Below are 24030 nucleotides of genomic sequence, written 5' to 3'. Positions count from 1 at the left end.
ATCCAGCACATGTGTGTGTACAAGCATGACTTGTGGCTGTTTTCACTGGGTTACAGCAGAGATAAGAAGATCTAAGATACCACAGGACCCACAGGCTTAAAATAATTTCTCTCAGGTCCTATTAACAGTGAATTGAAGGGAGTGGGAAAGAGGAACAGCTTCCATCACATGGAGAGAGCAATATAAACAGTGGATTGGGAGGTATGCCATAGGCCTGGAAACACAAAAACATTCAAGGAAAAGTGACAGACTTTGAAAATGAAGAATCCTGTGTTCAGGCTAGCAAAAATACCAAACCAATGAATGGGAAAGTAATTCAGTGTGGCAATTAAGTTTGATGTTAGTGTTTGTGCCAGAAAATAGTGGAGTACCTACAAGGAAACAACAAAACAAGAAAGGGTTGGAGAAACTTCTATGAGAAAACATATTTCACTGCAGAGCTAAGACTTCAGCAGAGGAGGGAAAAGGCAACAAAACAGCCCAGGAATGGTGGGCACACTGTCCAGCCAGCAACAGCACAGCTTACAACCCTACCTGGCAGTAATGGCTGAGGCAGAGCAAATGGCATTTAAACTTGTTAAGTCTTATTTAAGGACACAAAGGCAAACACTCAGCAACATCCCACCGTTGACCAACAGTAGAAGTTGAAGAAAAGGAAAAGTAATTCTAAGTTACTTTTACTGTTGACCCTTTTAGGCCAGTAGACATGGTCTAATGAAAAAGGAACAAAATTTTTAGTGAAATCTCTTGTCAGAAAAGTAACTATAAGCACAAAAATCTAGACCTCAGTAAATACTGGAAATACTACCAAACATTTAACCATTATTATATATTAACATCTTTTTTTTTTTTTTTTTTTGGCCAGTCCTGGGCCTTGGACTCAGGGCCTGAGCACTGTCCCTGGCTTCTTCCCGCTCAAGGTTAGCACTCCGCCACTTGAGCCACAGCGCCGCTTCTGGCCGTTTTCTGTATATGTGGTGCTGGGGAATCGAACCTAGGGCCTCGTGTATCCGAGGCAGGCACTCTTGCCACTAGGCTATATCCCCAGCCCCAAAAGTATTTTTAAATATGGAAGCATATACATGCATATTTCAGTAGTATTTAATCACAGAACTAAACCAATCAACTCGATCTTATCAGCATATACAAAAAGTATTAGAAAGGTATCAATGGCTCATGCTGTAATCCTATCTACTCAGAAGGCTAAGATCTAAGGATCATGGTTGGAAATCAGCCCAGTCAGCAAAGTCTATGAGACTATTATCTCCACTAAACTATTAAAAAAGCCAGAAGTGGAGTTGTGGCTTATGTAGTAGAACACTAGCCTTAAGCACAAAAGCCCAGACCCAGAGCTCAAGTCTCAGGACTGGCCAAAAAAATAGTGTTAATTCAATGATCTTCAAATTGGTTAGCTAAGAAAAATCCTTTCCCATATCAGCTATAAGGGATACCTAACACAAAATGACTCAGACAAGTCCAAAACTGTGTTATAGGTAATGCTATTCAGGGAAAATGGAAGCCAACAGATCTTGACATTAAACAATATAGAATCAAATAACGAAAACAACATAAAGCACATGAATGAGAAAAAGAAACAAAAGAGAAAGCCTAAAAACTCAGAAATTTACATCTATTTAACAAATGCATGGTATCATTCAAAACAATAAATATAAATTTGTAAAAATAAGTGGTAAGACAATGGATAGACATTCTGAAAAGGATAAAATTGATTCACTCCATGCTTTTCATTACTTTCCATAGGACAAACTCTTGTGAACTAAAGATTTAAATATGAAATGTTAAAATTACTCTAAAAATAAAGGACACTGCTTTATAACCCCAACGTAGAGTTTTGAATTTACCGTTCAAAAATCTAGAAGCCATGAAAGAAAATATTAATAAATTTGACAAGTAAGACTATCTTGCGAGCCAGATGGCCTATGGGTCATGTCTATAATCCTAGCTGCTCTAGAGGCAAAGATCTGAGAATCACAGTTCAAAGCCAGCCCAGACAGGAAAGTCCATGAGACTCTTATCTCCAAGTCACCAGAAATAGACCTGTGGCTCAAATGGCAGAGTGCTAGCCTTAAGCAAAAATACTCAGGGACAGTGCCTAGGCCATGAGTTTAAGGCCCAAGACCTGCACAAAACAAACAAAAAAACCCTTTAGTGCCAAGAACTAGTATCACACACTTAATAATGCTAGCTACTGGGAAGATAAGAAGAGAAAAGCTCAAGAGACAACTGATAGTGAAAACTCAAACACCACCAAGTAAGAAGAAAGGGGAGAAGAAAAGAAGGAAAAGGAAGGGAAGAGACACTGTGCTATGTGAGGCTGTGGAGATGGCTCAGTGGTCAGTAGCAAAGTGTTTCCCTACCACCTGTGAGGCTTTGGGTTTGAACAGCAAAGTGACAAAGGAAAGAATCACTACCAAAACTACTATGTAGCTACAGCTCACTCACACACATCCATGAAAACAAGTTTCAACATCACCTGTGTATGCATATTCCTCCAAAGATAAAATAAAAACACAAATATCGGGAGGGCTATTTCACTACATGCTACAAAAAAAAAGGTCAATATACAAAGGGTATAGCAATTCTTCAAAAGGGAATAATCAAAAAGCAAATGGAAAAATGAGAAATGATAGGAACTGATAATTCAGAGAAAGTAAGTACAATTAATTCATCCCTAAATAAAATATTCTCCTAATTTCACTTATAAGAAATAAGAATAAAAATCAAAACCACCATGATTCACATCTGATCTCTCACCCTAATGGAATTTAACAATTTGACAACTCTGTTGACATGCTTTGGGAAAGCAGTGGAAAGGAATTTGATAACATCTTCTAAAATTAAGATTGACTTATCCTCAACACAGCAATCACACATCTTGAATTTATCCTGTGAATTTGCAGGAACAAATACAAAGAGTTTCACACAAAGGTTATTCCGTTATTCCTTTAAAGACTGGCAAAATTCAAACAACTGAAAACAAAAATGCTCAATAATAGAGAAAGCTTGGAGGTAGTCTACCATATGCTACACAATGATACCCTGTGCAGTTCATAAAAAGAGCTAGGATATATTGCTACAAGAATAAAAACACCATGTAAAACAATGTACAAAGCTTCCCTCATATTAAGAATGAGAAAAAATAGACACTCATCTTTGTGTCAAAAAACATTCATTACTGATATTTTCTTTTTTAAAAAAGACAAGTAATAATAAAGACAAGTACTGCAATAGTATATCATGGTTTTAAGTTTTATAGAAAGCTAGGCATTAGTGGCTCACATCTGTAATCCTATCCACTCAGAGGGATGAGATTTGAAGATCACAGCTCAAAGCCAATCCAGGCAGTGAGTCTTTGAGACTTTTATCTACCATTACGCACCACAGAAGCCAAAAGTGGACTGTGGCTCAAGTGGTAGAGCACTAGCCTTGAGCAGAAAAGGTCAGGGACATTACCCAGGCCCTGAGTTAAAACCTTAGGACAAGCACACAAAAAAATTAAAAATAGTTTCATACATAAATATATATGTATCCAGATTTATATACTTATGTAATTTTAGTCTAAATCAAATATATGTGACTTCAGAGATAACCATAATTCTAATTCCTAAGACCATTAGCAAGTGATTTGATTTATTCTCTTATTTATTTGAAAGCTGTTTAGAAACAGCATTACTACTAATATTATAACTAATGATAGAGTCAGTGAATAAAGTTTACACCACCTGTATAGACCTTCTCTCCTCAGCTTATATTCAGGAGGACTTATAGTCAAAGTGCTTTCAAATAAATAAGCAAACAGAACATAGGGAAACATTTGTTAACAGTCCTAGGAATCAAGATTTTCAGTGGAGGCACGGAGATTTAGAATTATGAAGACAAACTAATACAAACACATTTCGTGGTTTAGCAGCACTTCTATCCATCAGAAATGAGCGCCTCTGTGCCCAGAGGCTGGTCTCATTCCCCACTAAGTGAAACCAGGACTCCCTAAATGTGGCTCATTCCAACTCAGGCAAAAAAGGTTCAACGTATGTTCGGGATATCTTGTTCTGGAGGACTACATAAAAGCTTTCAAAGATTTATAATGAGGCAAGATACAGGTTGAAAAACAGCCACTAAACATTTGTAAAGGTTTGTCTATCAAAGACTGTCCATAATTGGCGGAAAAACACTGAATCCAGAAAACGTTAAGATTTTGTGATTGGGGGTGGGGTGGGGGAGGAAGTCGAGAAAGAAACAAAACTTGTTTGTTAACATTTGAAGTGGCTATGTAACCAGCCAAGGGGAAAAAAATGTTCCTTATACAAGGAGGGGGAAATCATGTACTTATCCTGCCCTTTCAGAGGATTGACATGTGCCTGGACTGAAATGAAGCTCAACTTTAATGCTGTCCAGTAGAAGAGGAAGGGAAGATATAATTAGAAAATCACCATTCTGTAACTTCTAATGAAATCACTGGCTCAGGCAAGAATGATCAAACACTGCCAAAAGTAATCAACAGCTCACAGGAGCTAAAATGACAGCACACATTCTATATTACTTCCACTCTCATACCCAACAAGACTTTGCACATTATAAAGACAAAGAAAACCAGAAAATTAAATGAAATAAAACAGTAAGATGTTAAATTAAAGAAATTATCCATAGATAAAGAGGAAGAACTGGCCTGGCTACCCAATCCCCAGTGGGAGAAAGTTAAAAATGAGTCTCTTCCCAGCACTCAGGCCAGAGGCTTCATATACGTCCCAAGTCCCAGAGATCTGTCTTATGGTTTCTCCCAGGATGTGGACTCCTCTTAACAGCTCCTCCAACTGCACATGAACACCAGTTTACAAAGGGCATCCTACAAAGTCCTTCAAAAAAGATTATTGGTATTTTTTTTCAAAAAGTAGTTCTATTTAAAAAAAAACTCTTGAAATATAATATGAACCAGCCCAGTTATATAGTTCTCATGGAGTAGGGAAAGATTCCTGGGTATCTAGAATCCAAACCACCATGTTCTACTCATATGAGTGCTGAGCAGAATCACCTTTCCTCTGGAGACTCCATGGCAGTACATAGCTCGTCAATACATCCAAATTCTGAATTTTTCATTCTAACTGTGCAGGCACAGATCCACATCTTTTTTTAATCGAGGCACATAAATATGCAAGTGTGCATGTATGTGCACACAAACACAAACTTCACAATGTACATACCTTGGGTGAGGTCTTAATACCTGGTCCTTGATGCAGTTGGAACCTCTATGAGCCCCAAAAGAGAAAACAGATACCAAAAAGAGATGGCTAATGCACCAAGACTGTCCTTATGTAAGCTTAACCTGGCTTCAGGTACCCCCAACATTATAACATTGCATGCTACTCAAGAGTACATATACCCCCATCCCAGCCATGAGGTCTTTCTATACATTTTGCCACACCTGGCTTGGAGAAGAACATGAAGGAGGAACTGACACCTGCTTGATATGCTCAGTAACCTATGGATGCTGCACAGCCCTTGAAGCTCATTGCCCCTGAGCCTTCTCATGACAGCTTTGCATTTCCAAAGCAAATCTCCTTTGGAGAAGAACTCATCTATGATGCCTGAAGGTTCCATCCACATATCAAAACAAGTTGTATGACAGCCACACCCTCTCTTTTTCTCCAACTACTCTCATATACAAGTTAGAATCACAGCAATCCTTTTCTTTCGCTAAGAATAATAACATTTTATTTAGTACATGTACTCAGAGAAACACTATGCAAATGTTCTCTTTCATGTGGAAATTAAATATATATATATATGTGTATATTCCATTAGTCATTGTTTACACATAAGATCTATGAACTTCATTGACAAATTATGCATTATTCTAAAAAGGGACAGATGACATTGAATGCTGTGACATTTCTGTGCAGTATCTCCACTAACAAACCAAAACTGATCCTGTTTAGCTAATAATGAAAGTTCAATGGTTAACTTTGTTCAAGTGAAATTATAGGTTCATGACTTAATGTCAATATAGCCCTTCATTTCTGCCCCAGGAAATGTTACAAAGCATGAGAGAGTGGTAAAGAAAAGCTCTTGCTGAATGAAGTCTTCACATTTGTAATTCTATCATCAGTAGGATGAACAGGCCATATGTGAATGCTGCCTAGCCCTTATCTTCAGTAAAGAATGAGCACAATTGTAATATACCTTGAAAAGTCTTTGCCTTGTCCAATCCCAAAGCTCACTGTGTTTATAAAGCATCACAGCAAGGCTTCTCCCAGATAAAGAACTCACCCCTGAAATCAACAGGATTTGAAATAGAACACCACAGTAATCAAGGATAGCTTCACTAGCTGGCTGTGCCTGAACACAGGCCCAAGATCACAATAAGAAAGATAGAAGTAAATCCTTTTATTCTTTTGGGATGAAAATTTACCTGTGCTAGCCAAGTAAAGTACAACTGAGACAAAACTTCAGGATCAGTGTTTTAAGGGATTCAGAAATGAGATGGTTTCCTTTCTACTTTAATCAATCAGGAACTCTATTAAAGATTCTGCCATAACCCAGATCAAAACTGTGCAGTTTTGCTGTAAGCTACTTTACTGCCCAAAGCAGCTGCTGTGAAAGCAATCCACAAAGGCATTGATGGCTGTTGAAGACGAATATCAATTAAAGAAAATGACAGATGCGGCATAAACAACTGCCCAAATGAGCAAGTTCTGCCAAAAAACAAAGAAGACAGAAAATTAATATGATTGCTCTTTGCAAAAAGAAAATGCTGTCAGGAATAATTTCACCTTCTCACAGGTCTCATGTTCTAATCAATTACTTAAATTTGTCACCAAGCAAATCTTCACCCAAGGTGGACATGAAACCAAACGCAATTATTAAGAAATCAAATTCTATTTTTAAAAGTGAAAACAGGGGCTAGGAATGTGGCTTGGTAGTAGAGAGCTTGCCTAGAAGGCATAAGGCCTCATGTTCGATTCCTTAGTACCACACAAATAATAAAAGTGAAAACAGGAAGCTGCTGCTGAAATCCATGATCTGACAGCATTTCTGATCTTGTGTGTGTGTGTGTGTGTGTGTGTGTGTGTGTGTGTGTGTGTGTGTGTGTGTGTGTGTGTGCGTGTGTGCCTACCAGTCTTGGGGCTTGAACTCAGGGCCTAAGACTGTCCCTGGGCATTTTTTGCTCAAGGCTAGTGCTCTGACACTTGAGCCATAGCTCCACTTCTGGGGTTTTTGTTGTTGTTTTATTTGTTTTGTTTTTTTCCCTGTGGTTAATTAGAGATGCGAATCTCATGAGCTTTTCTGTCTGGGCTGGCTTTGAACCACTATCTCCAATCTCCACCTTCTGCGTAGCTAGGATTACAGTTGTAAGCCACCAGCCCCTGCCATAATATTAATTTTTCATTAATGATCTGAAATATATAGGTACCATAAGCTCCCTTTTCCCCAGAAAACTATGTCTTTATGAATAAGTATAGTTTAACATTCTAAAAATGGCACAAAATTTTCTTAAAACATAAAGCTTAATAAATGCCAATTCTAGCCAAGATTAGACTCAGAAAATAGCTCATATTACACTGAATGAAAGCAAACAAAGGGAGAAAAGAATCTAGATACAAATGTGTACACACACACACACACACACACACACACTCACCCCTCAGACTTTCCAGTTGTCACCCTTCAGCAATACCAAAGAGATTAATAAAATAATTTCTGGAAAGTGCTTTGAACTCTTTGGAAGAAAGGGAATATATAAATAGAAGATATTAGTTTTCTCATTCAAGAATCCATTTTCATTCACTGAAGGATGAAACATAATACAACTAATATCTGGTCTGCTCACTTTTAAGCAATGAAAAATTAATCAATTCAGAACTCTTTTTAGAACTTACTTTGTGCAAATACCAATTCCCCATCCACCAGTCCTAATGCTTATAATATCATCATTTTTTAAACAAGTACCTGGAGTCATGATTTCTTGCCACACTAAATTAATATAAATTTAATTACAACTACACTGGCCTTTCTGACTTTCAAGAATTATGGACTTGCCATCAAAGCATCATCCATAAACTTTAAACTGACTAATAGAATGAAATGTAGTTCCTGACCTCAAGAAGTTTGCAATGATAGGGGAACAACACATGTAAAATATAAAAAACTGCATATTAGTATCAATCAATTAACACTGTGAGTTAAGGGCAGCTGCTGTGTTTTCTAGGGGAAAAAATTCCCCAAATCCTGGGTCTTCTTTTTATTAAAAGGACATGTTTTCTAAAATGCAATATTGAAGGAAAACTTTTCCTAAAGGTAGCAGAACACCTTCTTGGGATCATGAGTGGAGCCTCTATCCTGTATCTATTCTTTGATCTCTGAGTATTCAACTGGACTTCACATGATGCCTGTGTACTGGAACTCTGTCCCTGTGTTTGCAGAGGCGGCTCTAAAGGCGGCACATAGGCTGTTTCATCCTAAAGGAGTCATCCAAGTGTCTGACTTTGTTTGAGCTATCCTACCTCTTTGAAAACCACTTATCGCTGCTACACTGGGCCTGTTCCTCCCAGATCCGATCCTGTTTCACTTCTAATTTGATTTTTGCTAATCTCCCGTGGGCTCTGAAACTAAGAAACCCTATCTTACAGACGTGTTCTGCTGAGTTTAGTTCCTAAAACACTGCAGTAGTTTGAAGTTTTTCTCTGACTTGTGATCCATGCTCAAAGCACTCACTCTGTTTTAGAACACTTAGCTGTTTTCTAGATAATCAAACTGTCAGAGGCAAATAATCTACTTTAAAAGACCTATAATGTATCTAATGTAAATGCTAATGAATAAATTAGTATTGAAAAAGAATTTCTCTTAATGATATTAATAAATTTCTTCTGGAAAATTGAGTAATAGTTTTCCAATCTGTTTTTTCTTCTATAATCTGGAGAAAATAAGAAAAAATTCAGAAGTTCATGACAGCTTTTTCTTCCAATGGGGGAAAAACTCAGACAGTTGGAAAAAAAATTACAACAATCTATTTAAAGAAGAAAATTTGGTCTTTACTTGACATGAAAAATTTAAACTTAGATAACTATACTGATCACTGGTTAGGCACACAAAAGGCAGATTACAACTTGTACATTAAAAAACCAAGAATGGTCTGGAAAGGTGGCTTAGTGGTAGAGTGCTTGCCTAGCTTGCATGAAACCCTGGGCTCAATTCCTCAGTCTCACATAAACAGCAAAAGCCAGAAGTAGCACTATGGCTCAAGTGGTAGAGTCTAGCCTTGAGCAAAAATAAGCTCAGGGACAGTGCCAAGAATGCCCTTACCTGAAAAAAAGAAACACAGAACCTCACTGAGGACACAGAGTTCTTCCTGAAAACTGCACAGATTTCTCAGTGGATTATTCAAGTCAATATTTCTAATAATACACAATTTAACCTTATAAATACCCAATTTTAGTGACCTAGGTTGCTAACAAATGACCATTAACATAAAAGAACCCCATAGAATTATGCACATAGACCAACAGAATTTGAGGCATGAGCCCTTTATTTGTTTTCATTTAATTTTATTGTCAAGGTGATGTACAGAAGGGCTGTTCCTGGCCTACTAAGACCAAGCAGTTATCTAAGTATCACTACGCCAAATGCAGCATTCCTTCAAGTAGAAATTTGCTAATGGCTAGAGCAGAGAATATTAATCATGTGTAAATTTAAGGATATTAATTTCCACATCTTCGTTTCCATATGGACAAGATTTCCAAAATGTATTTGCCTGAGAAGGCATTGCCATCACCATCCTTAACTGCAAACTTGATCTTTCCCATTTCCTTTTTGCCATTGCTCTTCTTCCATTTCAAATGAAGAGCATATCTGTCACCCACCCACCGTTTTCCATGGTGCTTTCAAGGTTTGGGTCAAATAGAAAATTAGAATACTTGGTAAACTAAGCCTCTTTAATCAGGACATATGATAGGACTTTTCTGACCCTGTTTTACATGTACCTGCTGAGAGTAACTGGAGACAGAATCTGTGAATCCTTCTTCTGCTAGAATGCTCTAAATTTGAGATATGCTGAAGATACAGCTTCTATATTTCAAGTCTGAAAAGTCATAGGAAGAAACTGTACCCTACCCAACTCTGAGAATTTTAGCATCAGTAAATTAAAATGGTTTCAATGCTGAAGAAATGGATCTTAGCATAATTGAACTGAAGACTGAAATAAGATGATTTCAAACAAAAAAGCCTTATTTTTATGTCTACAAACAATAAGGCCATAATTTTCAACACACACACACATGCATACTACAAAAAGGCAAAAGCATGTTCATTGCAGCGTTATTTACCATAGATAAAATATGGAACGAACCCATATGCCCCTCAGTAGATGAATGGATCAAGAAAATGTGGTATATATACACAATGGAGTTCTATGTTTCCATCAGAAAAAATGGCATCATCCCATCTGTAAGGAAATGGAAAGACTTGGAAAAAAATCATATTAAGTGGAGTGAGCCAGACCCAAAGAAACATAAATTCCATGGTTTCCCTCATGGGTAATAATTAGTACATGTCTAGGATAGTCCTAGCAGGGGTCAGCAATAGCTCAATAGCTATGTACATATGATCACATAAGATGAAGTTAAGCAAAATGAACTATAAGATATAGAAACAAGAGGTTTTTCATGGTTGCTGTTATTTTTAATGTACTACGTGAAACGATTCCTTTGTTCTTTTGTTTTTCTTTCCTATGGTTTATCCTCTATTGTTACTCTATTTGATGTTGGTATGATGGTTATTGTTTATACGTTCATCTGATTAGGGAAGGGGAACACCAAAATGGTGAGACAAGGATGCAACAGTGATATTCACAAGACAATATGTTGGAAATTAACTGTATAATGGGGGGGTGTCTGAGGGGAAGGGAAAGTGGAAGAAAAAAGAAGGAGGGGGTAACAAGTATGACAAAATATGTACTCACTACATTATGTATGTAACTGTAACCCCTCTGCACATCATCCTGACAATAAAATTAAAGTTTGAAAAATACACATAAAGGGGCTGGGAATATGGCCTAGTGGCAAGAGTGCTTGCCTCATATACATGAAGCCCTGGGTTCGATTCCTCAGCACCATATATGTAGAAAACAGCCAGAAGTGGCTCTGTGGCTCAAGTAGCAGAGTGCTAGCCTTGAGCAAAAAGAAGCCAGGGACAAAGCTCAAGCCCTGAGTTCAAGGCCCAGGACTGGCCAATAAAAACAAAAACAAACAAACAAAAAAACCAAGCCCCAAAATACACATAAAGCCCAGGACAGAAAATTGCAATGCCCTGGGCTCAATACCCAATGCTGGAAGGAAAAACTAAATGCTTACCCTTTTTACAGTATTTGGAATTCAACAAGATGCTCTAAAGTAGAAAAGTAACAGGTATGATTGATAGTCTTCTGATAAGTCTAGGTAAAGCCCTTTTGGGCAACTTCCCAGAAAGAAAGTAAATGACTCTAATGACTAGAAATTAAAGACTTTGGGGAAGTCAGGTGGTTTCCAGTTCTAGGCTTTCAACAAAATTGGAGGATGAAGTCTTAAGTTGCCAGCATTTAGAGTATTGAAAATTATTTTTGACGACAGATCACCATGTGACTTTTAGTGTATTACATACAAATATTTCAAAGATTTGAGATGCACTGCAAAGCAATTTTTTTTTCCAATCCAATCAACTTATTTTCCTTGAAAAGGTTTTATCAGGGGTAATTCTGGCTCCCTCTTTGAGTATACTGTGAATAGTCATGCACAGTTTCATGAACTAATTTAAGGAAAACCAACATACATTTTGTTAAATGACATATTTGTAATAGCACTTCTAATGTTTAATAATTAGTTATCAAAACATATAGTACTTATGCTCCTTTGATAAAAGTATGCAATAGTAACAACTGTAATAAGTTACTCTGAAAGAATTTTTTTAATAATTGGAGTCTCATGGTGAGAAGAAATATTTTAATTACATTTAAATTTATTTGCATGGTTCTACTGTAAAGGATTATAATATTGTGATCAACGAAAAGTTTACAAGCAGAAAGTATATTAAATTAGGGGAAAAATTGCATAGCAAATTGTGTATGCAAGTTCAAAAAGAAGAGAGAATGATGAAAAGTTAGAGAGATGATTAATGTACTTTTACATCAGCAATGGCCAGCAGCCATTCTCAATAGTTCTAGATTCCACTATGTATTTAAGAGTGACTTACATTCTATTTTCAAATATCAATATTTCCCCCAAAATCTATAAGGAATTTCATATTGTGCAAACATTGTGTGAATAAACATAGAGATCAATTTCTACATGTTCACCTGTGTAAAATTCCTTTAGCCCTCTACTTCCTAACATAGTTGCACCTTATGACAGTCCTGCACTCTAAGTTCCAGATGTGATCATTTTTTAGGGTATATTGGACCCAACTATAAAGTTCTTCTTTAACTCCAAATTAATTTGTTTACCCTTTCATATTTGTATCTCAAATATCTGAAATAGTTGGTTTTCAAAATGAAACAAAATGCCATTTGGGCAAAGGTTAGAGATTAATTCCTTGCTCTCTGGGAAACTGTTCAAGCTGAATATCAGACATGGGAGATCAGATGGGTTGAACTTTGGGCTGCACAACGAGAGACTAGTAGCTGAGCTTCTAACTACCATGAATTCTAGGAACGACCTTTGGTAAATCACTGGGCTGTCAGATGCTTCCTGCAGGTTCCTATCTACTGAAAGATTTTTAAAAATGTAGACAAGATAAGGCCTCCTGCCCTACTACAAGAGAGGGCTTAAGAGGGTTAATGCGTGCATGGAAAAGCATACTGGTCTCCTAGAAGAAATGCTTAACACAGAAACTTATAATAAAGGATATCCAGTCATCATTTGCATCTAGATAAAACCAATTCCACAGAGAGCTGGGGAGTACACTTTTATTTAATTGTAATGAATGGGAAGTCAGGAGGTTCTCTAATAAAAATGACTCTACTGCTACAGCTTTTAGGTCCCCAGCCTCTCAAGTACTGGGAGGTGGCCAGGGGATCTCAATCTAACAGGCTGCTTTGCCCTCCACCAGTGAAGCATTTCAAACCCCTCTGAAGTTCTGTGTGCAGCCACTTCAATGACCTCCAGCACTATTCATTATTTTAATCAATGTTCACATGTTTAAAGCATGTGAGTACAGTTATTCATATTCCTATAAATAAACAAACATGCATATACAAAATCTTCACGAGAATTATTCTGAATTATTCTAAATAATTCAACAACTAAAGGTGATAGGAAAAAAATACTTTTAAATCCTCCAAGAGTCTACACATGTTTACATATATTCACAAAACAGTCACATCACATATTAAATTCTATATAGCTAAGGAATAATTCTTCCTATTCTCACTTTAAAAAATACTAAATGAATTCATAATGAATAGAAATTTATTCCTCATGTACTTCTCTTACTTTTCCTGTTGTATATAAGGAATTTATGAGAAGAATGGCATAAGCTCAATGAGAGCCAAGCACCTGCCTGTCTTGTTCCTAACCCCCAGTGTCTCTGAGCCAACACATCACACAGTAGGTACATAGCATGCACACAGTGTGCACACAGGCATCATTCATTACACAGAAGGCCCTGGAGTGAATCACACCCAAGGCAGATAATCTCACCACCACACACTGAAAAGTCTAGGCAGGAAAGCAAACACTTTATACCACAGCAGTTCTAACTCCAGTTTATTTAGCTTATTTACATTGAATGTGCATCATTACAATGGGCATAAGATCTTTAAACACATGGCCAGGATTCACTTCAAAGAACAAAACAGCTGAGATTTGATTCCAGTTTTCATTCTAGCATGTAAGGAGACTAACATAATTTTTAAAAAGGGGAACAAATTAAAAAATCAACTCTTAAGTCTGTCAGTAAAGTGAGGTTACAAGGTTTACTTGTTCCCAAAACCGGAGAGGCAGGTGAATAAGATGGCAACTCACTGGAGGAGAAACTCACTCTAAAAAAAGACTCCAAAAACAATTACAGTCTTTGTTCAAAAACCCCTCAATAGTACTCAACAAATTGTACTGTGTGCACAGGTCTGAGATGAAAACTCGAGGGGGCAGGTCCTGGAGGATAAGCAGAGTCAGTGCAGGCTCTTAGGAGCTTGACCTCCAGGAGTTCTACCAGGTTCTCACAGTAAAGATGGGACAAGAATGGCTTCTGCCCCTGGCTGCCGGAGGAGAAATGAAACCACAGAGCATTCTGCACTTGATAACAAAACCTGCTTTTGGAAAACTGCTATTACCAGAACCGAGCCTACTGGGGTTTTCTCAGTGCTGATCCTACCCAGGGAATAAGAAATAACAGAGCTTTTTCTAGCCATCCTGCCCCAAGGCAGGAAAGAGAGACTGAAAAGTACTTGTGAAGTCCCTGAGCCAAAGCACAAACCCATCAAGATTAAGACCTAATAATCTCAGGACTTTCACTGCCTTCTTTCCCCTCACACTTATTACCATGCTATTACATGACTACACAATGGCTTCCTTGCTCAGTATAGCAATACTGACCTTTTAACATGGTTTGTGCCTTGATTGCCACACTACTACTACTACTAATAATAATAATAATAGTAATAATAAATTAAAAGAAACCAAAGTAGCACTGTTTAGACAGAATATTCATCAAAGCCAGTGTGCCATATACGTAATAGAAATATTGAAATTATCACACCAAAAAAGTTTTAATAAATAATATTCTAAGGACAATATTGGAAAAGTAGTCAATGTACAGAAACAAGGATGATGTAAGCAGCAAAACAGAAATTCTTAAAAAACATAGAAAAGAAATGCTAGAAATCAGACACTGTGGCAGAAATGAAGACTGCCTTTATAGACATACTAATAAACAGGATAGGACTGGGGAGAGAATCCTTGAATCGGGACACCTGTCAATAGAAAGTTCTCAAACTGAAAAACAAAGATAACAAAGAGGAAACCCACAGAAAATCTAATGTGTATTAGAGGAGAAAAAGAAAGGGGAACACAGTAACATTTAAAGCAATTAATTGCTGGCAATTTCCTCCACATTAATATCTGACACCAAACTATAGAAAACAGAAAGCTCAAAATAGCGTGGGAGGGGGGGAAGGCAACACATATACCTGGAAAAGTAAAATATTTCAACAGTTGAAAGAAAAATCCTACAACTAGAATTAAGTTCCCATTGAAATTATCCCTCAAAAGGCAAGGAAAATGCAGACATTCTTAGATTTTTTAAAAGGAGAGAAGACTGCTTTACAAGAAATGTTCAAAGTTCTTCAGAGAAAAGGAAAATCACATGAATCAAAACCTTGGATCTATACAAAGAACAGAAGATTAGCAGAAACATTATGTGAAGTAAAAACTTCTGTTCTTAACTGGTTTAACAGAGAACAGTTTGTTCAAATAACATCAGCAAGTATTCACTTACATATATCCACAAGTGATTTTGTGCACATCTCAAAATGCAGAATAAATGACTCAATGGCCAGGTCCAGGAGGGAAGAGTTAGGAAAACTGTGTTTTATAAAAATAAAACAGGAGTCTCTTCTGTCCAAGAAACTACTAAAGAAAAGTTGGAAGTGGAGCTGTGGTAGAGCATTAGCCTTGAGCAAAGATAGCTCGGAGACAGTGCCCAGACCCTGAGTTCAAGCCTTGGGACTGGCATTTAAAAAAAAAAAAAAGAAGTAATTATAATAAATTTCTAATGAGCAAATCAATTTTTTTTTCAATTTAAAAAAAAAACAAAACTTCAAGACCAGGAGCCAGTGGCTCACACCTAGAATCCTAGCTACTCAGGAAGTTGAGATCTGAGGATCAAGATTTGAAGCCAAACTAGACAGAAAAGTCCTCATGAGACTTTTATCTCCAACTAACCTCTCAAAAACCCAAAGTAGAGCTGTGACTCAAAGTGTAGAATGCTAGCCTTAAGCAAAAGAGCTCAAGGACAAAGCCCAGGCCCTGAGTTCAAGCTCCATGACCAACAAACTAAAAACAAAACAAAACAAAACACACTGCCATCAAGCAGTATAGGATTATTTGAGAATGGACTTGGTTATAAATGTACATTGCAAACTGAAAAATAAAAATAAATGACATATAAGGAAAGAGAGAAAAGGGGCCAGGCACTAGTGGCTCATACCTATAACTCTAGAGACTAGATATCTATTCTGAGCCTGAGATATGAGCATTATGGTTCCAAGCCAGCCCAGCCAGACAAATCTGAGTGACTCTGATCTTCAATACCAACAAAGCCAGAAATGGAGATATGGCTCAAGTAGGAGAGCACCACACACTACAAGAAGCCAAACAGGAATATGCTCTGAGTTATGAGTAGATGGTGACAAAGAGAAAACAACAAACACACTATATATTGACCCAACTATATCCACAAACATATAAATATCAATTACAAACATATAGATATCAATAATCTACAAATACTAATAAAAAGAGAGAGCCAACTATATGTTGTCTACATCTTGAAGACACTTTTAAACCACTACATGGATATATTTAGGGAAAAAGGAAACAGAGAAGGAAATACCAGGCTATCAAAATCGAAAGAAAGTGGAAGTGGTCACTTAACTATCAAATAATATAGGCCTTAGAGCAAGAAAAACTGTCAGGGATGAAGAGAAACATTACATAAAATAAAGGGACCAATATTTCCAAAGCCAAGGCAATCATTACTACACATGACACAATAGAGAGTCAAAATACATGACACAAAAATTTGAAAGAACTAATAAATGAATCCCCACTATAGCTTGATGCAATTCATTCCCAAAGTATGAAGTCCAATCTTGGTCTATAATGCAGTGGTATTTAGTACAGAACCTTTAAGGGATGGGGGCGGGGGGGGGTATAGTGGAAAGTGGTTAGATTATTAGAGGTACCACCCTTGAAACTGATTAATGTTCTTGTGAAATCCTGATTATTTCCCAAGTAACAAGCTGTTATAAAAACACCAAACGCAACTCCTGATTTTCTCTTGCTCATCCCACCAGGTAACTGCTCTTGCCTTCGACTTTCTACTCCCCACAATGATGTCATCAGCTATGCTGTGATACAGCCAGAAGACGCTCAAAAGAGCCCCCCAAAAATGGAGATGCCCAATCTTGGGTTTTCAGCTTTCCAAGGTATAAGCTGAATAATACCTTTTCTTCTAACACTAAGCAGCACCCTATATACAATTACTACAAAAGTAAATAGCCTAAGCCAACTCACACTTGCATGTGTAGAATTCCAAAAACTACTCTCTGGAAAGTAGATATCTACAGTAGGCAGAAAACCTATAAGAACATAGTTGAACTCTACAGCACCACCATTCCAAGTAAGTCTATACACCAATTTTTCCAATAACAATAGGTTATACATTCTCCTCAAGCTCACGTGGAACACTCACCAAGAACACTGGCTACATTCTGCATCTTCACAAGGTCAAAGAAACAAGAATCATATAAATTCTATCTCACATCCCAAGGGAATTCAACTAGACATCAATCACAGAATGATGACATGAAAACCCCTATATCCCCATAGGTTGAACAAAATACCTCAGAGTACCATATAAATCAAAAAGGAAATCTCCAGAGAACTTTTAAACATTTTAAACCAAATGAAAATACAAACTATCAAAATATGTGCATTTACAGCAAAAACAGTGCCTAGAGGGAAATTTATAGCACTGTACACATATGTTAGAAAAAAAGGCAAAATTTTTGAAAATCAAGCACTGAGTTTTCTACTTTAAGAAACTAGACCAAAACAAGGCAAACTAAGTAGATAGCCAAACATATATTTAAAGACATAAAACCTGAAATGAAAATCAGAATCATTGAAAATAGAAAACTACTCAAGAAAAATCAGTAAAACCAAAAACTGGTTCTTCAAAAAAAATCTCTATAAAAGCTTCTAACCAATTAGCCAGGTTACATAAAGAGGCAAAAATAAAGAAGAAAAGGTGAGGAGGGAGCAAAGGAGAGGGAAAGAAACAGAAACTGCTAACATCAAAACCCTATCATTCTATATACTTACAGTTATCTGATATTTAATAAGGGAGTCAAAGATAGGTGAAAAAATAGCCTCTTCAATAATTGGTGTAGGGAAAGCTGTGCATCTATATGTAGAAAATTAAAGGAAGTCCTTGTTTATCACCATGAACTAAGATCAACTCAAAGTGGATCAAAGACCTTAACAGCAGACCTGAAAGTTTGAAATTACTGCAAGAGTAGAAGAAACACGAGAACTACAGGCATGGGTCTTACAACAGATAGGAAAGAGACTTGGAAATTGAGCTTATATCAAAATAAAAAGCTCCTGTATAGCAAAGGACATAGTTACTAAACTAGAAAGACAGCCAACAAAAGAGACGTCTACCAGTGATATATCCAATAAGGGCCTAATATCCAAAATATACAAGAAGCTCAAGAACTCACCTCTCCAAAGCTAATAAACCAATCACTAAATGCACAAAAGAATGAAGGAGACTTTTCAGAAGAAGAGGAAAGAATGGGAAAAAAACATATAAGGAAATAATCAACAACCTTGGCTATAAAGAAAATGCAAATCTAAACAACTCTGAGATTCTATCCCCCAGTTAGATAGGCCAATATTGTGAATTCTAACAACAAATGTTGGCAGGAATATGGAGGAAAAGAAACCCTATTGCACTGTTGGTGGGAATGTAAACTAGCACAACCATTCTGGACAGCAGTCTGGAGGTGCCTCAAAAAACTAAACATGGATCTTCCCCACAACACAAACATACCACTCCAGGGCATCTACCCAGAACAGCACAAGCCAGGAGACCGTAAAGACACTTGCACATACATGTTCACTGCTGCACTGCTCACAATAGCCAAGCTGTGGAAATAGTCCAGATGCCCTACAATGGATGAGTGCGTCCAAAAACTGTAGCACCTATATACAATGGAATATTACACAGCCATTAGAAAGAATAATATGTCATTTGCAGGGAAATGGATGGACCTAGAACAAATCATGTTAAGTGAAGTCAGCCAAGCTAAAAGAGACAAATGGTACATGTTTTCTTTCATATGTGGAAGCTAGATCTAAAATACGTCTGGACATGATAAATTATACAGGACTCTACGCATTTACACATGGTGAGACCAAAGAAAGACATTCTTAGGTGAGAAACTCAAAGGCAAGGCCTCTGTACCACATATTTATCTAAATGAACTCTAGGAAAAGAAGATAAGAGGGTATTTTTTTATTTTTCTTTGCTTTTTGTCTTGTTTGATCATTTTTCTGTCTTTCAAGGAGTAAGGAGAATAACAAAAATGGAGGGACTAAGTGAACAAATGCAGCACTTGTACTAAATAGAAACTATGTTGAAAATGAATTATACAATTTGTGGGTGGGGATGGGAGGGAAAAACTGGGAAAGAATGAAGGAAGGGGTAACATTTTCCAAAAAGAAATGTGCTCATTACCTAGCTTATGAAACAATAACCCCTTCTTTATATCAACTTTATAATGATAATATTTTAAAAAAATCATTATTAGGAGCCAGAGGCTCATATTTGTAATGAGGATTGTGGTTTGAAGCCACTCAGGGCTGGGAAGGCTGTGAGACCCTGCTCTTCAATTAACCACAAAATGCTAGAAGGAGAGGTACAGCTCAAATGGTGGAGACCCAGCCTTGAGAAAAACAGCCAAGTGAGAGTGAAAACCCTGATGAGTTCGATACCCAGCACTGGAATGCATTTATATATATACACACACACGTACACACACACACATACACAACTTCAATCAAATCATAGACCCTCAGTGGCTCATTTGACTCAGGAGCTAAAATTGAATGGCCCCCACCATGGTCACTGACCTCACTATGAAATAGCATAGTAGCTAATTTGCCATCTATGACACTTGGCAATTTTCTACATTAATTCATATTCATGTGAATTTTGCTAATTAAAAAGACTGAAAATGTGTGATTATACAAACTTTGAAGGTAATGAGATTATTTATCTAGTTTCTTACTTGCAGGTATAGCTCAAAACATTTAAGTAGATATGAACCAATTTCCAAATGCCATGGTTTGCTTAACATTAAGATGGATATGATGTTGTTCTTGCTGTTTTGTTTTCTTTTCCTTTTGTCTTGTTTGATTGTCGCTGGGAGGGCAAGGGGGGGCACAGGAAAAGTGGAACAAAGGATGAACAAATACAACAGTGGTACTCACTAGCCACTCAGTGAACAATGAGCTGTGTACATCTCATGGGTAAGGCTGGGAGGGAAAAACTGAGAGAGGATGAGGGAAGGGGAAACATGGTTCAAAAAGAACTGTACTCACTACCTGACTCATGTAATTGTAACTCATCTGTATAACAACTTTACAATAATAATCAAAAAATAAAATAAAAACAAAAAAGAAAAAGATGGACATGAACAAATATTTGAAAAACTACAACCATTATCTACTTTTCTCTACTGAGCACATTTGATTTCCTAGGCAAGAGTATACACACTTATGACTTGAGATTCCAAATTTAACACTATTTTTATAAGTAAAGTTTTATTGGCAGAGCCATGATCATTAGTTTATGCTCTGTCTGTATATGTGTCCCTGCCTATCTCAACTCACAGTATGAAGGATGTGACAATTCCTCTTATCAGCCCTGCGCTGAGCACTTCATATGGACTACCTTCTTACAAAGATAATTCCAGGAAGGTAAAAATGATTGTTTGCCCAATTTTACAATGAAATGGGACCTTATTAAGATCAGATTCTCTACCCACTCTAAGGGAAAAGTTTCCTGAACCGCAAAAATAGCAGTGACATGGTAGCATTGCCAATGGTGCAAGGTGGCATCAATCTATTTGCTCTGACCCTCTGAACATCGAGACTGAACCTCTCCGCTGACTGACTGCTAGTCTACTGACTGCAGTTTTCCCTTGCCTTGCCAATCTTTTCCATGTGTATTACCATGCCAGTCTCCTCCCTGAGGAGGATACATCATGAATCTGGGGCATACAATTCATTCTTTAAGTTAAGCAAACTTAAAGAGTTAAGCAAGCTTAGTGTCCCAAGCTGTGGGAAACTAAATACAACAAACATGTCACGGAATACCATTATCTTCTAAGTAAGACAACACGTTTCTTTAGAGAACTTCATCATTTTGATAATAGCAGAACATGAACAAAAAAAAAAATCTGGGAAGAAAGATAGCCTCTTTAACAAATGGTGCTGGCAAAACTGGTTCAACACATGCAACAAACTAAAACTAGATCCTTATATATCACCCTGCACCAAAATCAATTCCAAATGGATTAAAGACCTTGAAATCAAAGCAGACACCCTGAAAACACTAAAGGAAGGAGTAGGAGAAACATTTGGGCTCCTTGGCGCAGGACGGAACTTCCTTAACAAAGACCCAGAAAGGCTACAAATCAAAGAAAGGTTGGACAAATGGGACTGCATCAAACTGCAGAGCTTCTGCACGGCAAAGGACATAGCTCGCAAGATAAACAGAAAGCCCACAGACTGGGAGAAGATCTTTACCGGCCATACAACGGACAAAGGCCTCATCTCTAAAATATATGCAGAACTAAAAAAATTACCTTCTTCCAAAACAAAACCGCAAAGAACCAATAGCCCCCTCATCAAGTGGGCTAAAGACTTACAAAGAGACTTCTCTGATGAGGAAATGAGAATGGCCAAGAGACATATGAAAAAGTGCTCTACATCACTGGCCATAAAAGAAACGCAAATCAAAACAACATTGAGATTCCATCTCACCCCAGAAAGAATGTCATATATCAAGAAAACTAACAACAACAATTGTTGGAGGGGATGTGGCCAAAAGGGAACCCTACTTCATTGTTGGTGGGAATGTAAACTGGTTCAGCCACTCTGGCAAGCAGTATGGAGATTCCTCAGAAGGCTAAATATAGAACTCCCCTATGACCCAGAAGCCCCACTTTTGGGCATCTATCCAAAAGACCACAACAAAATCACAGTAATGCCACCAGCACAACAATGTTCATTGCAGCACAATTTGTCATAGCGAGAATCTGGAACCAACCCAGATGCCCCTCAGTAGACGAATGGATCAGGAAAATGTGGTACATATACACAATGGAATTTTATGCCTCTATCAGAAAGATTGACTTTGCCCCATTTGTAAGGAAATGGAAGGACTTGGAAAAAATTATACTAAGTGAAGTGAGCCAGACACAAAGAAACATGGACTCTATAGTCTCCCTTATTGGGAATAATTAGTACAGGTTTAGGCAAGTCATAGCAGAGCATCACAAGAGCCCAATAGCTATACCCTTATGAACACATAAGATGATGCTAAGTGAAATGAACTCCATGTTATGGAAACGATTGTTATATCACAGTTGTAACTACTTTCAATGTCCCATCTGTATCTGCAGCTTATATTATTGATGATGTTCTTGTATCACCTTCCTGTGGTTGTACCTACACTATCTCTGTAATCTTATCTGAGTATATTGGAAACCATGTATACTGGTATTGGAAACTGAAGGGGAGTGCCAGGGTTGAGAGACACAGGGTAAAAAAGGACAAGCAACTGCAGGAGCAGTGCTTGCAGGGCTGTTTGGTGTAAGTGAACTGAACAACTCAGGGGGGCGGGGGAAGTGGGTAGGAGGGGGGTATGAGGGACAAGGTAACAAACAGTACAAGAAATGTATCCAATGCCTAAGGTATGAAGCTGTAACCTCTCTGTACATCAGTTTGATAATAAAAATTTGAAAAAAGTAAATAAATAAAAGCGAAGAGGACTTCAGGATGGAAGCAGAGGAAAGTGAACAGATAGCTTCAGTAGTGACTTTTCTTTTTCTTTACTGATTTTACTTCACAACAAGTGTGCAGTTCATTGTTATATTAATGATCTTCATAGAATAAAAAAATCTTTGATGATTGCAAAACAAAAATCTGAAAAGAATAAAAAGCACTTTCATTCTAAGGAATTCATTCAAGATTCAAGTTCTCCTCAGCTCTGGGCACCACAACCAAAGGAAAAAACAAACAAACAACAACAACAAAAATTATCTTAGAATCAAACAGAAATTCTTAGAAAACAAGCAAGTCCAAAGCAAATAGCTCTCATTCCTTTCATCTTTACAGCCACAAAAATGGCTGGAAAGATCTTGGCTTATCAAAAGATATCTGGTTTATCTTGATGTTTCTCCATTCCCCCCCCCCCCCCCCGCCATATACTCACACAGAGATACTATTTCAGTATACCCCTTTCAACTATATTAATACTGAAATAATCCATCAGTAAATATTTCCTAGATATCAAGTCTAAAACTAAGGACTAGAACAAGACTTGAATAATACTTGAAAATTATTTTTAAAAAATATTTGACAGTATCCAATGAAGGAGCAGAGAGGCTTACTCCGGGAACCACACAGCTCCAGGAGCAATGCTGACCTCAGCTCAGATACCACTTTCTATGTAACTCTGAAGAGTAGCTAGCAAAGGATACACCTTGCGCAGGCCTCACAGCTCTCTCCATGACATGGCAAGGTTGGATAAGATCAGCTCTAAAACATCATCCATTCTGAATAATCTGTCATTAATTCAATGTGAAATGAGAGAAATGAAAAAGAAATTTCACTACGCTACTTAGATACTTCAAAAGAAATACTGATGGCTCTGATAATGAAACTAAACGGGAAAAATGTCTTTAGAATGTATGTCCAGAATTTAAACTAGCTCAATATTTTTCTATGGTAATAATGAAACTGTAGAAACTTTAATGGGGAAACTAAGGTCTACCATGATCTGATCTATGTCCTGTCTCCAGCCATGGCACATCATCTGCCCTTAACCTCAGTCAGTTTCCCCCAAGCCTCAGTTCCCCAAAGTAACAGATTCTTCTGAGCTCAGGACATCAGAAACCATTTCTTACCTAACACAGAATTCAAACGGAAACTTAGTTCTTCATCAACTCTCAGGCTTAACTCTTCTGAGCCC

At 37.4% G+C, this 24030-nt stretch overlaps 1 protein-coding gene across 6 annotated transcripts in view; it reads right to left on the bottom strand.

Annotated features, from left to right (window-relative positions):
- Kif16b (kinesin family member 16B) overlaps window positions 1-24030 on the bottom strand; it is a 269825-nt gene that overhangs the window by 162577 nt on the left and 83218 nt on the right. The gene's annotated exons all lie outside the window — the stretch shown is intronic.

The sequence above is a fragment of the Perognathus longimembris genome, chromosome 6, assembly GCF_023159225.1.
Source record: "Perognathus longimembris pacificus isolate PPM17 chromosome 6, ASM2315922v1, whole genome shotgun sequence".
NCBI classification, from domain to species: domain Eukaryota; kingdom Metazoa; phylum Chordata; class Mammalia; order Rodentia; family Heteromyidae; genus Perognathus; species Perognathus longimembris.
This window is presented reverse-complemented; position numbering and strand designations above follow the sequence as displayed.